Source organism: Lacerta agilis, chromosome 2 (assembly GCF_009819535.1).
Source record: "Lacerta agilis isolate rLacAgi1 chromosome 2, rLacAgi1.pri, whole genome shotgun sequence".
Lineage (NCBI taxonomy): Eukaryota > Metazoa > Chordata > Lepidosauria > Squamata > Lacertidae > Lacerta > Lacerta agilis.
This window is the reverse complement of record NC_046313.1, coordinates 82,875,982-82,893,334: the sequence shown is the minus strand read 5'-3', so window position 1 is coordinate 82,893,334 and position 17,353 is coordinate 82,875,982.

Here is a 17,353-nt window from a genome sequence, read left to right as displayed (position 1 = left end):
TTTACTTTCCAGGAGGAGATGCTCAAGCAGTGATACTGATGTAGAATAAAAAGGTAAAGGTACCCCTGACCATTAGGTCCAGTGGCGGACGACTCTGGGGTTGCAGCACCCATCTCGCTCTATAGGCCAAGGGAGCTGGCGTTTGTCCACAGACAGCTTCCGGGTCATGTGGCCAGCATGACTAAGCTGCTTCTGGCGAACCAGAGCAGCGCACGGAAACGCCGTTTACCTTCCCGCCAGAGTGGTACCTATTTATCTACTTGCACTTTTGGGTGTGCTTTCGAACTGCTAGGTTGGCAGGAGCTGGGACCAAACAACGGGAGCTCACCCCGTCGCGGTAATTCAAACTGCTGACCTTCTGATTGGCAAGCCCTAGGCTCTGTGGTTTAGACCACAGTGCCGCCCACGTCTCCTATTTTCATCTGAGGAATATTGGAAGGTATTGTATTTTCAAAACTATTCTAGCAGCAATTTTCTAGGGCTGAGAGAAAGTACTCCCTCTGAACTTTCATGACTCTATTGAGACACTATGAGGGGGGAAATGTTGGATAGTTTTGGAGGCATGAATTCTGAAGATGGGAATGCAAAATTCACTACTTGAAGCTCCTTGCTGCTGCTGGCCACTGTGTTTAAATCTCCATAATGCTGCAGAGTCGTATAACAACATGACACAGCATCATTGCAAGAGTCATTGTGGGGGGAAATGGGGCCCTGCACTGGTTGCCTTCTAACATGACCCTTAAAAAAAATCCCTTGGAACAATGCTATATTTATTTATTTGGACAATTTGTATACTACTTATATTTAAATAAAACCCTAAGCAGTTTGCATCATTGGCTAAACCATCTTAAACAAACAGCAAATAAAATAAAATAAAATACCAGGGAATTCCTTAATTCTAAAAAGCATAATTAACAACTAAACAGAGCATCCTCTTCAGTCTCAAAAGAAACGTTACACTTAAAAGCTGGCTACAAAAATGCAAGGAAAATCCGCAATAAAACATAGCAAACAGCTAAACAAGTAAAATATTACAGATGAAAATCAACTGAAAAGCATAAATTCAACATTTTTAAAATAACATGAAAGACAATTAGTCAAAAGAAAACTCACTTCCCAAGCACCATACCTCAATCAGTCATTCTGTTGTTGTTCAGTCGTTCAGTCGTGTCCGACTCTTCGTGACCCCATGGACCAGAGCACGCCAGGCACGCCTATCCTTCACTGACTCCCGCAGTTTGGCCAAACTCATGTTAGTAGCTTCGAGAATACTGTCCAACCATCTCATCCTCTGTCGTCCCCTTCTCCTTGTGCCCTCCATCTTTCCCATCAGGGTCTTTTCCAGGGAGTCTTCTCTTCTCATGAGGTGGCCAAAGTACTGGAGCCTCAACTTCAGGATCTGTCCTTCTAGTGAGCACTCAGGGCCAATTTCCTTGAGAATGGATAGGTTTGATCTTCTTGCAGTCCATGGGACTCTCAAGAGTCTCCTCCAGCACCATAATTCAAAAGCATCAATTCTTCGGCGATCAGCCTTCTTGATGGTCCAGCTCTCACTTCCGTACATTACTACTGGGAAAACCATAGCTTTAACTATACAGACCTTTGTTGGCAAGGTGATGTCTTTGCTTTTTAAGATGCTGTCTAGGTTTGTCATTGCTTTTCTCCCAAGAAGCAGGCGTCTTCTAATTTCGTGACTGCTGTCACCATCTGCAGTGATCATGGAACCCAAGAAAGTGAAATCTCTCACTGCCTCCATTTCTTCCCCTTCTATTTGCCAGGAGGTGATGGGACCAGTGGCCATGATCTTAGTTTTTTTGATGTTGAGCTTCAGACCATATTTTGCACTTTCCTCTTTCACCCTCATTAAAAGGTTCTTCAATTCCTCCTCACTTTCTGCCATCAAGGTTGTATCATCAGCATATGATGAGGTTGTTGATATTTTTTCCGGCAATCTTAATTCCGGTTTGGGATTCATCCAGCCCAGCCTTTCGCATGATGAATTCTGCATATAAGTTAAATAAGCAGGGAGACAATATACAGCCTTGTCGTACTCCTTTCCCAATTTTGAACCAATCAGTTATTCCATATCCAGTTCTAACTGTAGCTTCTTGTCCCACATACAGATTTCTCAGGAGACGGATGAGGTGATCAGGCACTCCCATTTCTTTAAGAACTTTCCATAGTCATTCTAAACCAATCCAATTAAATTCCCTTTACACTAAGAAACACAAATTATTCTAACTACAGCTAGATGCGGGCCTATACATTCATGTAGCATTGGCTCTTGTGTCACTTACGGAGATTTAAACTTGGTAGCCAACAACAGTAAGAATATTGGAAAGTGCCTGTGAGTTTTGCACCCCCACACTCAAAATTCACACACACACCCCAGATTTGAAAGAGGGAAGGTAGTTTAGACACCCCCTCACCTGCTAACCTACTTTTGCCACGTCCTCCAACATTGGGGCTGAACATTCAGAATTACAGAAGTTAGACCCATCACAAATATTTACAACTTAACAATTGTTTGGATCCAACCTTTGCCTTTTAACCTAAGGCCACCGAAGCTCTGGTTTTACCATCAGTAAGCGCTTTCCCCTCATCCCTGGCAAAGTTCTGAAAACAGCTTACAGAGAAACTAAATCACCCTCTTGACTGCCAGCAATGGGAAAGGTGCATGCAACCAGATCAAATTGAGAGAGATGTGGAGCATAGTAAACAATAAAACTGTGTGTTTCTACAGCAGCCCAGCCATCTGGAGATGGGTTTTTAAAGATGCTTACAAATATTTCCCTGCAATAAAACTTGGTGTGTGTGTGTGTGTGTGTGTGTTCTTAAAAAAAAAAAATGCCGCAATTGTGTTCCTAGATAAAGGAGGAACTCGGCAGCTCTACAAAACCCAAAGTGTAGCAAGCCCTTTTGGAGAGGGGCTCCAGCTTTTATGTTGGCCTCCTGGAAGGCCTTCATTTAGATTAATGAAAGCGCTGCTTATTGATTATGTAACAGACATATGAAGTTTAATAATATACAAGAGGTAAATGGATTTGCCTTGGAATTTAACTGGCCCAAAATAGAGAGTGGCATCGCCATTAATTCATTAAAGGCCTTGGAGAAGTGCAAGGTATTCCAATTAACATTTTACAAAGTGGCTATAGCGTGTTAGTTATGAACCAGCATTTCATTTTCCTTTCGGCAATTAAATGATACCTAATTCCCTCGCCGTGCTGGAGCTGTCTCTTTTCATTGCCTTCAAAATCCCAGAGAAGGGATTGCCTTAGTTAAAGAGGGATCTGTTTGTGTGTGTGTGTTGTTTTTATTTGTTAGTTGCTGTAGCTGTTGCTTTAAATGAAAATTTTAAAAAAACCTCTTCCCGGCGTGCAGGAGTGTGCTCAGCCAACGGTGGAATTAAATATCTGTTAGTTTGCTACATCTTCCTTAACCAGGGCCTTGTACCAGATGACTTGGGTATTTATTTAACAAACAGCGCTGACTTTGTAGATCTAAATTAGAGGCTTATTTGAAATACTCAAAGTGCACCCATTACTGTTTGCCCTCAGTGAAAATCCAAGTTCTGGTTACATCCCCGCTTGCTAGGATTAGAACTGTCACAATATTTATTTAACAGGATGAGGCATGCTAAGCCATGCTGCAAACAGTACAGTGTCTGTACGAAGATGAACCTACTGCTTTTTAAAGTGTTTCTTCTTTTGCCCTATGTGATCTTTCTCCCCACCCCACTTTAAACCATTTATTTATTTATTTTAAATTATAAGCCACGCCTTCAACCAAAAATGGCTTTCAAGGCCGGAAACAGAAGAATTTAAAACCTTCAGTACACTATTTAATCAACAGAACATGTTAAATGACAGTATAACGAACTTGGTGGGAATAAAGCCAGTCAACAATTTAACATGACTGGGTGATCAGGTGGTGGTTTTCCTGGCACTGAAAGGAATATAAAGTGCCAAGCACACATCCTTCAGGAGAAAATAGCAGCACCACACAGAAGGCCCTCTCATTCACATGCACAATGCACTTCTGCAGCACATGAAACAAGGTGCGGTACTGTTCTGTTCCTTCTGCTTCCATCACTATGGCCCTCCTAGCCCTCATTTAAACAAGCCATAATTCCAGGCAGAACACCCAACCATTTGTTTTCACAATATTGGTAAGGACTGTTATCAAAGCAGTTAGTAATGTTTTCCCCAATATTTGTTTTAAAGGTAAAGGTAAAGGGACTCCTGACCGTTAGGTCCAGTCGCGGACGACTCTGGAGTTGCGGCACTCATCTCGCTTTACTGGCCGAGGGAGCCGGTGTACAGCTTCTGGGTCACGTGGCCAGCATGACTAAGCTGCTTCTGGTGAACCAGAGAAACACCGTTTACCTTCCCAGCAGAGTGGTACTTTCAGGGAACTGCCACCTGGCCCGCTGAGGGGAACGGAGGGTCCGTTAGTATACAGAGAGCCCCAGCGCCAATTGAGCTGCAGTACCTCTTCCAGCGGGGAAAGCCGCCACACCTCCAGTGGGGATGAGAGGGAAGGAACCAGCCTGGTGGGGAGAGGGCTTAGGGATGCCACTGAGAGCCCCAGCACCTCATCTAGCCAGGAGCGACAAACAGGGAGCCTGGCGGAGAAAGGGCTTGGGGTTGTTGCTGAGACCCTGCGCTCATCTCGCCCGGCTGGTCATGAGGGAGGCATGCCATTTCCATCGCCCCAGTTGCACAGAGGGATGAAATGCAAGGAGGGTAGGAGGAGACTTGGGGTGCTGAAGTTCTTATGCTGGGGGAGAAACTGGAAGGGGCCACTCCCATATTCTGCCAGCGACTGAGACAGACATGCATTTTGTAGCTCTGCACTGTAAATAGTTTGCACAATAAAACTGCAAAAGACTGTTTGGGCTCCTGTTCCGTTACTCCTGAGGCACCATCAAGCGAACCTTACAGGTACCTATTTATCTACTTGCACTTTGACGTGCTTTCGAACTGCTAGGTTGGCAGGAGCAGGGACCGAGCAACAGGAGCTCATCCCGTCGTGACGATTTGAACCGCCAACCTTCTGATTGGCAAGCCCAACCCACAGCGCCACCCGGGTTCCAATATTTATATTAGCCATCTCTTAAAATTTGTTGACCAGGAGGAAACATAAAAATGTTGTATGCAAGGAAGACTTACAGGCAATAGAGGCAGGTTTAGTTATAATTAATGGCTATCTGAGGAACACTTTTAGCCTTATATAAACTAGTTTTGCACTGTGTCCTACAGCTGGAAATCAAAAGCAGCTCACCCAGCAGGGCAGAGCTGCTGTGTTAGCTTCCTGGAAGTGATGTCACAGAAGGGGAGGAATGAGGCAGCAGCAAGCCTGAGGCTGCTCACAGAGTCAATTTGATGCATGCATGCAACTCTGACCTCACCCTTCCAGTACGAGGCAGCAACCGCAACCCCACCATGTGCTACATCTGATAGAAATATAATAAACTGACCCTGACCCTTCCATCACCACCACCACCCATGAAATGCTCCTTACCTTGTCTTTCTTCAGGATTCTTCAGATGATCAACTGGACAAGAGACCTTCAAATTTGCATTGAATTTTGCGTTTTGGAATACTCTGATGACGAATTTGATCTTTGCTGAACCTGCCCACAGAAGTCTAGTCCTATGGCACTCCTCAGAATACCTTATAAGCTTTGCCTTTGGAAGAATCTTCATATTTGTTTTTGTTTTTAGATGAAATGATATTGGCAAGTGTGCTTATGCTTGTATGGCTCTTGCTTGCCTCCTAATCAGAACAGATGTATATTGGCTTTTTGTTTGTTAAACTGGGGATCCAATTAAAGTGAATGCATACCCAGCCAGTTCCTGGCTAATGCGCCAATATTAATTGGGTCCTGTAACCAGGGTTCATATTTGCTCATTAGCAACCCAGTGAGACAGAGAGTAAACATAACCAGCGATAAAGACCACAGACTCAAGATCGCAACTAAAATCAATCAATCAGATGATTTACACCGAATGCTTCATTTAAAGGATATTATTATCTTCATAGTGAAGATGGTATTAAGAAATGTGAAGAAAATAAAACAACTGAAAGCAGCGAAATAGTACTTTTATAAAAGAAAATGCATTATAGTAGCATTGGTAGAATTCTCAAGCATAACTTACTGAGTTGGGGGAGCAGCCAGCAGCAATTCTATTTTAGATGACTGCAGCCTCTGGGAGCTGGTGAGCAGGACTTGTAAACAGGGGTGTTTGCAAGGACGTTTGACGGGGAGGCCTGGAATGCTATCTCACAGTGCATGCAGGGCCAAGAGACAGTGGTGATGAGGGAGCTACTGCAGTGAGTGGCAACACCTGTGCCATGTTTGTCTACCTGCCTGAAAATGTGCAAATGAAGCAAGTGCAAGCTTGTTGCCTTGCTGGAAGGGAAAGTACAGCAACTTGAGGCCCACCTAGCCACACATTGAGTTATCAGGCAATATTCCACTGCCCTGGAACAGTGACACAGGTGGGGTGCCCCTAGGGGGAGAAAAATTGCCTGTTGCAGTATTGAGTGCTAAAGAGCAGGTTTTTTGCGGGGAAAGCTCTGGAGCAAAAAAGCCACAAATGCTCAGACACAGAGCTTTTAAGCATGGGGCAAAAGGTAAGTGTGGATGAGCCCATAACGTGTGGGCTGTTATACTAGGTTTCACTGACTGCTCTGCAAGACCTAAGCATCTTGGATGATGGTAAGATCAGAAGGAAATACCGTGCCATCAGCATAATTAGATGTCGAGTGAAGCGAAGAAGCCAGCAAAGATCTAAACAAATGTGGGATCGTTAATACTATTGAACAATTTTGGAAACCATGTGCTGGAATGTGTCAAGATGCACATGCCCTGTGTGGACGACTAATGAAGAAGCAGGGCTCCAGTTACACTCCCCACCCCGACAGGTTAAGGTTGCCTAAGATGCAGATACACCTAAAGGGACAACTCTGAGCCTGAAGACCAACTGGAGTTGAGTTTGTAGGACCTGCTTACTATTCTACTGTTACATCAAATTAAGTTGGCAATGCTCTGACAATGCTGTTGCTCAGAGACTCTGAAATGTCCTGCCTGAAGAGATGAATAAATTTTCACCGCTTAACAATTGCTATTTACTTACTTATTTACTTACTCTTACTTACTTACTTAAGTTCAGCAGGCTTTTAAAATTTCACTCAGCATTTAATGGATTCCATGTTCTATTTCGGTTAATTGGTCACTTTTTTAGCTAGTCTGAATGATGTATTTTTGTTTTGTTATTACCCCCCTTGAGCCTCTCAGATAGCAGTTTATGGATATCTTTAACAAGCAAATGTTTAACAGAAAGCTGCATGCCTTGGAAGTATATTGGTTAAGAGAAATTTGCTGGAGCATTTGATTACATCCCAGAAGAGCATGGTTTCAGGCCATCCTTAGCTCTAGTTCTCCCAAACAGCTAATATGGTAGCAAACCTTGTATCTGTACTATATTGTTTTAATTGCAGCCTCACTTGAGTTGGTGCTCCTTCATCTCCTTCCTCCAAAAATCCCTGCTGATAAATAACTAAATAGCAGAGCGAAGGACTCCGTACAAGCCTCTGCCTTCATGTGCTAATTTTCTGTGCGAAGGAACATTTTCACATTGCATCATGTGAACCACACACATGCAGTCTGCTTCATCTTCTGCTGGTAATAATGAGGCACATAACTGCCTTCAGTCTGCCCAGCTATGAATGGGAAGAACTGGGCATTGTAGGGGAAAGTCAAAGAACCTTGAGCAATGTGCTAACAACATTGGCCACAGTACGAAGGCATTCATTATTCAACTGCTATCACCACCAGTTGTTTCAATGTTCAATGGTAAACACACTATCCATAGCAAAGTGGTAGATCTTTTTTTAAAAAACAAAACAAAAAACACACCTTATATTTTATAGGCTCAAAACATGTAGAGGCAGAAAGCCAATATAGCAAGTCCAGGGAGCATGCAGTTTTTCTACCAGCGATACCACCCATAAGAACACAGAAATATAGGAAGAAGCTGCTGGATCAGGCCACTGGCCCATCTAGTCCAGCATCCTTTGCTCACTGTAGCCAACCAGATGCCTATGGGAAGCCTGCAAGCATGATCTGAGCGCAACACAGCTATCCCCACTGGTGATTCCCAACAACTGGCATTCAGAGGTAGAGAGAGCATGTTTTTCAACCACTGTTCCGTGGCACACTAGTGTGCCGCGAGATGTTGCCTGGTGTGCCGTGGGAAATATTGTGTTTATTTGATTCCTATTCAAGAGAATTACTTTATATATAGTCAATAGGCACAGAGTTAAATCTTTCAACATTTTCTAATGGTGGTGTGCCTCGTGATTTTTTTTCATAAAACAAGTGTGCCCTTGCCCAAAAAAGGTTGAAAAACACTGGAGTAGAGGGAGAAAGGGCTCAAAGAACTCCATACATCCCAGAGGCTGAACACTCATGCTCCATAACTGATAGGTTAGGAATGGCTTGGGATTGATACCGACTCGAAGAAATATTACAGGTAGGTAGCCGTGTTGGTCTGCCATAGTCAAAACACAATAAAATAAAAAATTCCTTCCAGTAGCACCTTAGAGACCAACTAAGTTTGTTCTTGGTATGAGCTTTTGTGTGCATGCACATTTCTCCAGAAGAAATGTGTGTGCCTAAGAATTCTGTGCAGTAATTGGTTGTTGACCCCTGCTTTTCAGACAGATTAGATTAATTGTTGTCTGCGACTCTTCTGTGCAACTGGGTTCTTTTTGTTTTTTGTTTGGTTTATTTTGCATGGTTTCCACTGGGTGGCAGCTCTTCCTTCTGAACTAATGTTCGCTCTAGGCCTTTCCTCATATCACACTGCTTGGGACCTTTCAGCTTCATCAAAGTGCTCCCAAACTCGGTGGCAACTTGCCCTTACGCACCAAACTCTTGTCAACCCTAACCCGGTGACAACCACAGCACTATATCCCATCCATGATAAATGTTTTACTTATCCTTTTTGCTGCTGTTTTAATGGAGGTCTAACCCAGCCTGAGATCTTCAGAGAAAGGATGGGCTAAAATATATATTAAATAAATAAAGGTGATAATGCTGTGAGCCTGCCCCCAGGAGCAATTGGACCCGATGACATGCTGTCACTCTGAGAGACAATTGTATGGGGGAAAACATGGCTGCCCACATGGTTCCATGCAACTCTCCTTGAGTGTGGATGTCATACCATCAAGTCCTATCACTCCTGGGAGAACTTGTTTATGGTTTTCAATGTGTTCAGTGACAGAAGCCCCACACCAGGTACCCACTCACTTAGGCAGTTGTTTATTTACTTCTTGTATGTGTAACAGAGACTTGGTTGGATGAAGCAGATGGGCCTGTCCTTGCCGCTGCTTGCCCACCAGGTTTCTCTTACGCACAGCAACCCAGGCCATCTGGGCGGGGAGGGGGGGTTGCAGTGATTTTTAGGAAGTCATTAGTTTGCACCAGGCGTCCTATTGGGAAGACCGAGTTTTCTGAGTGCATGTTCTGGAAGTTGGGCAATAGGGGCAGTACAGGATTCCTTTTGGTGTACCGACCTCCCCGCTGCACCAAGGATTCCCTGTCCGAGCTGCTTCAGGTCGTGGCGGATGTGCTCCTGGAGACACCTAGCTTGGTTGTCTTGGGGGACTTTAATATCATGCCGACACGACCTTACAAGGGGCCGCTCGGGACTTCGTGGAAAGCATGGCCTCCATGGGGCTGTCCCTGAATAAGTTTGGCCCAACTCATAGCCGCGGACATGCCTTAGACCTGGTATTCACCTCTATGGATGTTAGTGATCTGACATTAAGTAAAAGTGAAACAAAAGAAGTGCCATGGTCAGATCACTTCCTGGTCCAACTGGACTTCTCCGCGACCTTTCCCCTCTGCCGGGAGGTAGGACCAATTAGGATGGTCCGCCCCCTACTTAATGGATCCAATGGGCTTCCAGAGAGTGGTGGGGGATGTTTTATCCCATGTTGATGGCCTTTCAGTTGATTCCCTGGTGACCCGCTGGAACGTGGAGTTAACCAGGGCTATTGACTGTCTGGCTCCGAAGCGCCCTCTCCGATTGCATGGAGCCCGGACAGCCCCGTGGTTTTCCCCGGAGCTGAGGGCGATGAAACAGTCGCTGAGACGGCTAGAGCGCCGGTGGCGGAAAACTCATTCTGAATCTGACCGGACACTGGCTAGAGCTCAACTTCGAGCCTACCAAGTGGCAATGGCAACGGCGAAGAGGGCCTTCTTCACCGTTTCTATTGCATCTGCAGAAAACAGCAGCAGGAGACTCTTCCAGGTGGTTCGCAGTTTAGCAGAACCACCATCGTCATCGGGGCCTGGTAGGGACCCCAAGATCTCCTGCAATGCTTTTGCAAAGTTTTTTGCAGATAAAGTCGCTCAGATTCGGAAGGAGGTAGATTCTACCGTGGGAGCAGGGCTGGGGCGGGAGAGTGCTAGAGCTCTGTCTAGTCATGTTTCATGGGATCAATTTCAATCTGTTACCTCCGAGGATGTGGACAGGCTGCTTGGACGAGTGAAACCAACCACCTGTGTCCTTGATCCTTGCCCATCCTGGCTAATAAAAGCGAGCCGGGAAGGACTGGGCGATGGGCTCCGCGGGGTGGTGAACGCTTCCCTCTGTGAGGGAGTCTTCCCATACCCGCTGAAGGAGGCGGTCATTAAACCGCTTCTTAAAAAAACATCTTTAGACCCGGCCAATATGGCCAACTATCGCCCAGTCTCAAATTTACCATTCTTGGGCAAGGTGATTGAGCGGGTGGTTGCGGAACAACTCCAGGCACGCCTGGAGGATGCGGACCATTTGGATCCCTTCCAATCGGGATTCAGGCCTCATCATGGGACTGAAACTGCCTTGGTCGCGCTGGTCGATGATCTCCGGCGGGCTAGGGACAAAGGTGAGAGCTGTTTCCTAGTTCTGCTGGATCTCTCAGCGGCCTTTGACACCATCGACCATAACATCCTTCTGGACCGGCTAGAGGGGTTGGGAGCTGGGGGCACTGTTATACAGTGGTTCCGCTCCTTCCTTCTGGGCCGTGTTCAGAAAGTGGTGATGGGGGATGAGTGTTCAGACCCCTGGGCTCTCACCTGTGGGGTGCCTCAGGGTTCCGTCCTCTCCCCCATGCTTTTTAATATCTATATGAAGCCACTGGGAGAGATCATCAGGGGGTTTGGGCTGGGTGTTCATCAGTATGCGGATGATACCCAGCTCTACCTCTCTTTTAAATCAGAACCAGTGAAGGCGGTGAAGGTCCTGTGTGAGTGCCTGGAGGCGGTTGGAGGATGGATGGCGGCTAACAGATTGAGGTTGAATCCTGACAAGACAGAAGTACTGTTTTTGGGGGATAGGGGGCGAGTGGGTGTGGGGGACTCCCTGGTCCTGAATGGGGTAACTGTGCCCCTGAAGGACCAGGTGCGCAGCCTGGGAGTCATTTTGGACTCACAGCTGTCCATGGAGGCACAGGTTCATTCTGTGTCCAGGGCGGCTGTCTACCAGCTCCATCTGGTACGCAGGCTGAGACCCTACCTGCCCGCGGACTGTCTCGCCAGAGTGGTACATGCTCTAGTTATCTCCCGCTTGGACTACTGCAATGCGCTCTATGTGGGGCTTCCTTTGAAGGTGACCCGGAAACTGCAATTAATCCAGAATGCGGCAGCTAGACTGGTGACTGGGAGGGGCCGCCGGGACCACATAACACCGGTCCTGAGAGATCTACATTGGCTCCCAGTACGTTTCCGAGCACAATTCAAAGTGTTGGTGCTGACCTTTAAAGCCCTAAACGGCCTCGGTCCTGTATACCTGAAGGAGCGTCTCCACCCCCATCATTCAGCCCGGACACTGAGATCCAGCGCCGAGGGCCTTCTGTCGGTTCCCTCACTGCGAGAAGCAAAACTACAGGGAACCAGGCAGAGGGCCTTCTCGGTAGTGGCGCCCCCCTGTGGAACGCCCTCCCATCAGAAGTCAAGGGAATAAACAACTACCTGACATTCAGAAAATTCCTAAAGGCAGCCCTGTTTAGGGAAGTTTTTAAACTGTGATATTTTAAATGTATTTTAATGTTTGATGGAAGCCGCCCAGAGTGGCTGGGGAGACCCAGCCAGATGGGCGGGGTACAAATAATAAATTATTATTATTATTATTATTGTAAAAAAAAAACTGAGGAAGCAGTCCTCAGACCACCTCAAAAATGGACATCTGTAATGTAGCTAGTCATCTGACAATACAGTAGACCCTTGGGTTACATTACTCTTGAGCAACGTAAACTTTGGGTTGCGAAAGTGGCAAACCCAGAAGTATTTTTCTGGGTTTCGCTGCTTGCGCATGCGCAGAAGCATTCTGCGCACATGCGCAGAAGCAGCGCCTCTGGATATGAATTTTTCGGGGTGCGCACAGACCCCCGGAATGAATTAAATTCATATCCAGAGGGTCCACTGTATGTGAATTCTTAAGCCCACGCTCCAATCTACATATTGGTTTGGAGGGACTGGCTCAGTTCATTTAGGCAAAACAGGTTCATTGGATTCCTGTCCTATCCCTAGGTCTTAAAGGAATTTGCCGACAATATCTTCCCCACTTGTTAGACTGATAGTTAAGCTACCCTTGTTTTCTGAGAATAGTTCACAAGGTTCTTCAAGATTTGGGTTTGGTGGCGGGGCGGGGGGAGTACAACCAAGGCTGTTTTCTTTTTAATTATTTTTCTTAGAAGAAGAAGAGTTTGGATTTGATATCCCGCTTTTCACTACCAGAAGGAGTCTCAAAGCGGCTAACATTCTCCTTTCCCTTCCTCCCCACAACAAACACTCTGTGAGGTGAGTGGGGCTGAGAGACTTCAGAGAAGTGTGACTAGCCCAAAGTCACCCAGCAGCTGCATGTGGAGGAGCGGAGACACGAACCCGGTTCCCCAGATTACGAGTCTACTGCTCTTAACCACTACACCACACTGTTGGGCTGGATGGAGGAGAACCTTGACTGTAGGTCTTGGACCCACCCACTCCAGTTTTGGGTGTCCAATGAGCTTCATCTTATTGGTAGCATCCTATCAGAATTCTTTTCTGAGGTACCCTTACTAATCTGTCCGTTGTGAAAGTCTTCTCTCCCCTTTCCCATTTATCACAATGAGTTATAATGAAGTGGCTGTTGAATAGCCTTTCCTTTCAACGTACAGCGTGCATAGGGCTTCACACACAGTGAGGGACAGTCTGAAATCAGGCTGTACGAAAGAGTGGACTATCTTTGATGCCTGTGGTGGATCTTGAGGAGTCACGATTTTAACCGCTGAGTGGAACTGGCAGCTCAGTAAATGTATAGTATAAGGAGCACATCAAATCCAGTTTCTTCCCAGAAATCTTGGTCCTGGTGCTTGTTTGAGAAATAGTTCAGCTGCAGGGCTGAATTCCCAAAATGACACACACATATAACTGTTGATCTTCAGCAAAGCTGCTAGAAAAGAAAACCCACTAAAATGAGCCCTGCATACATAGTGCATTGAAATAGAGTTTGGACAGGGACTGCAGCCAGGAGAAGATTAGAGGCTGTAAATACATCTGCAGAAAAGGGCTCCAAGAGTTGCTAGCAACTCACTGCAGTGTGACCATTTATGTTCCACCATATATTCTGATCCGTTCTTTCACCATAGGGAGAGCTTCATGCACCAGTATCACAGGCTGAAAGAGAATTTTTCTATTCCTTTTAATGTTTCTGCAGCTTTGGGGAGCCAGCGTGGTTTTTTTTTCAGGGCTACCCAAAAGAGCTGGAATACCTATTAATATATTCCTCTAATCTTGTGTTAAGTCTGCTACATCAAAGTTAATGCTACCATGTGCATCTTCATCAACAATGCAGGATCCCTTATACCAATTTTATTTTGCTTTGCCTGGAAGACGAAGGCAATTTATAAGTTTCACTCCCGGACTGAGATCAGAAGAAATGAATGCAACTTTTAAAAATTGTTGCTTCAAACTTCCCTTTCAGGTCTATATATCTCCAGATGCCCACCCCCCACCCCTGCCTGCCCTAAATGCAGGAGCAACAACCATGGAGTTACTTTATCCTCTTCATTTTTTATGTTTTTGCCATGGGTTCTTCTTTCAAAACCAAAGTTAACACTCCTGCTGAGCAAATCATTTCTCTAATAGGGTAAAAACGGAAAAAAGGGTTCATAGACTGCAGGAACATTGTAGAATTTCAACAAAAATGGGAGGAGAAATTGCCAATATTCACTTATTCTTGCCATGTCCAGATTGAAAATCAATCCAGTGAATATGATCAGTATTCCCTATTGCTGTTGCTTTCAGTCCAGCAACAATATGCAACTGATTGTATTTCCCCCTATTTGAATTGCATTTCCTTTGCTTTGAAATGGATGTGGTGGAATAACATAACAACATCGTAATTTATGAAACTATTTAGGTAAGTTACATAATTTTGCCACGGTGGACAGCTAGATAAATAACTTAGATTTTGGGCAGAAGACAAACTGCAGCAGAACAGAAACAGGGCTGGATGCAACAAATACAGGGCAGAACACAAAATGATGCCTTCTTACTAGAGTTATGTAGCAGATTTGAACAAGTCCTGAGCCAAACTGGGCCAACTCAGAAGTATGTGGGCATTGGGCAAGTCAGATTCATATAGCCACAGGTGACTACAGGTCAAGTTGGATGGCCCGAAGCAATTTGTGGCAGCAGGTATGGATTCCTGCCACACTGTATTTGAGGTCACTCAGGAAGCAGTGCCTGAGGAGAGGAGAAAGCTGAAGAGCTAAGGACCAGGACTTGAGTTACAGCTGAACTCCCTTTCACTCAGAATCTGAATTCAATGAGAGGCAGGCATATTAAGTATAATTATTTAATCCACACTGAAATGGGAATGCCTGTGTGTATTGTTGAAAGGGTTTAACTAGAAGATTCAATTGAAGCTAAATTAAGAGCAGAAAGGGCTCACCTGATGGGTTGATAATTAACATGTTATTGTTCTCAGGTAGCTCTGACATGGTGTTTTAACCTTAGATCACCTTAGAGGGGTTTTCAATTGCAAATTTGCCATCTTGAAAGGGTGGTGGCTGTTGTTGTTCTCAGACTCTGTGAGAGTAAGGATGTAGCTGAAGCTCTCCAGGTAAATGGCCAAAGGCAGGATGCAGGCTGGAATGCAGGCTGTGGGGAGAGAGAGAGACCTCTGCTTCTAGGTCTGTTGGAATTATTTCATATTATGCAAGATGCTGAGCCAATGCCTTGGACTCGCATATGTCTTATGGAACTGTTTGGATGAATCATTTGATGTCTGTTTGGTTTTGAAGAAAGTTCTGCAAGCAAAGTTTTGAATAATATCTAATGGGTCTGGACAATGCTTTATTCCAAAAGAAGTCAGTTTTTTATGCATCCAATAGCTTCAAACTGCACAATACCAATATGTGCAATAAGGCATTCATAGCTCTCAACCATAGGGGACTCTGGAGGCTGAAGAGGGGAAGCAGTGCACTCCCAAAACCGCCATGTGCTCCAACAACACACCTGTGGTTCTGGGTAAACTGCTGATTCTACTCCAGCCAACAAAAGAAAAGGGTGCATGTGTGTGACAACCAGTGCTTTTTTTCTTGGGGTATGCGCACCCCTAAACATTTTGTGAATCTTTGTACTTTTGTCCATTTACCGTATTTATTTTTCCTGATTTGAACTATAAAATGGTGATTTTCTGGAGTCAAAATGAGAGTACCCCTAAACATTTTTTTAGAGAGAAAAAAGCACTGGTGACAACTGAAATGAGCAGAGCTATAAGGAGACAGAAGATCACAATAAAAGGGCCTGTCATAGCTTGTATGTTGCCCCCTCCCCAAAGAATGCCACGGTGTTAGTGAAAAGGGTAGTATTATGTTCATCTACTATTTCCTTGCTGTTCTATTTGCCTTTTGTCCTCTTTAGGTGTGAGCCTTCGGGACAGGGAACTACCTGTATATGCTTTCTTGACACTTGCAATTGTTACTTGTTCTTATTCTTTGGATTATGGCAGGCTGTGGTCAGATATAAATTACAGTGCAACTAGAGTGCTCACTGTCACAGTCAGAAATAAGAATAACAGAATTAAAGAGTTGGAAGGGACCCCAAGGGTCATCTTGTCCAACTCCCTGTAGTGCAGGAATCTCAACTAAAGCATCCATGATGCATGGTCATCCAACCTTTGCTTAAATGTGTCTGCAATTGGCATCCAGTTCTGGCAGGATTTTTTTATTTTTATTTTAGAAATACCTTTTTTATTTTAAAACAAATAAATGTAAAGATTCTCTGAAATGAAACCCCCTAGGTGGCATTTTGTAAAGGCAATCCACTATAGAAGGACTCCTTTGCTAGCAAATATCAATTTATGTGGGAAAAGGAAAAACTTGTAGACGTTTTTTGATTCCCCATGAGGGTGAAGCAGGGATTCAGATTTAACTGTCCCAAATAATGAATTGAATTAGAAATAAACAACTATCTGACTTTTAGAAGACATCTGAAAGCAGCCCTGTTTAGGGAAGTTTTTAATGTTTGATGTTTTATTGTATTTTTAATATTTTGTTGGAAGCCATGCAGAGTGTCTGGGGAAACCCAGCCAGATTGGGGGGTATAAATAATAAATTATCACCATCATCATCATCACCCCACCCCATCCTCAGCATTCCTTGACTACTGAGCATGCTCAGTCCTCAAGGCTGCAGGTACCTCCCCTAGTGCCTTTTAGGCTACAGAAGAGCAGCCCTCAGAGTTTGCTGTTCATAATTGCTCAAACAATTGATGAATCTAAAAGGTACACTGTGAAATATTTTTAAAATAATAATAATAATAATAATAATAAAATAATAATAATAAGAGTAAGCAGGTAAAAATGCACAACCAAATACATTTCAAAAATTAGAGTATGGTCTTGCATACTTCTGAAAGGGTTTTAGGCATTGGGAAAATCTTCGGGGTATAAATAATAAATTATTATTTTATGGTGGTGGTGGTGGTGGTGACGCTGAGTGCATCTGAAACTTACCAGCATACTTCCAAGCTCTACAGATACAGGTATCGGGTGAATTTTGTAATCACTGCCCATCCCTAGGGTTGCCATATTTCCAGCGGTGGAAATCCAGACAGAAAACTTCTATAGCTTTTTTAGTTTGCTTTTTGAGCTATTTTTATGGAAGATCAGCAAAAACGGCACTGCCAACTTGGGCTGCCATACGTCCGGATTTTCACATATACTTGCCCGAATTCCGTCCAGACAATGCTGCCGACTGCGCTTTCCGGGTGGGTATTCCCATCCCTAGTATATGTACTGATATCTTCCTAT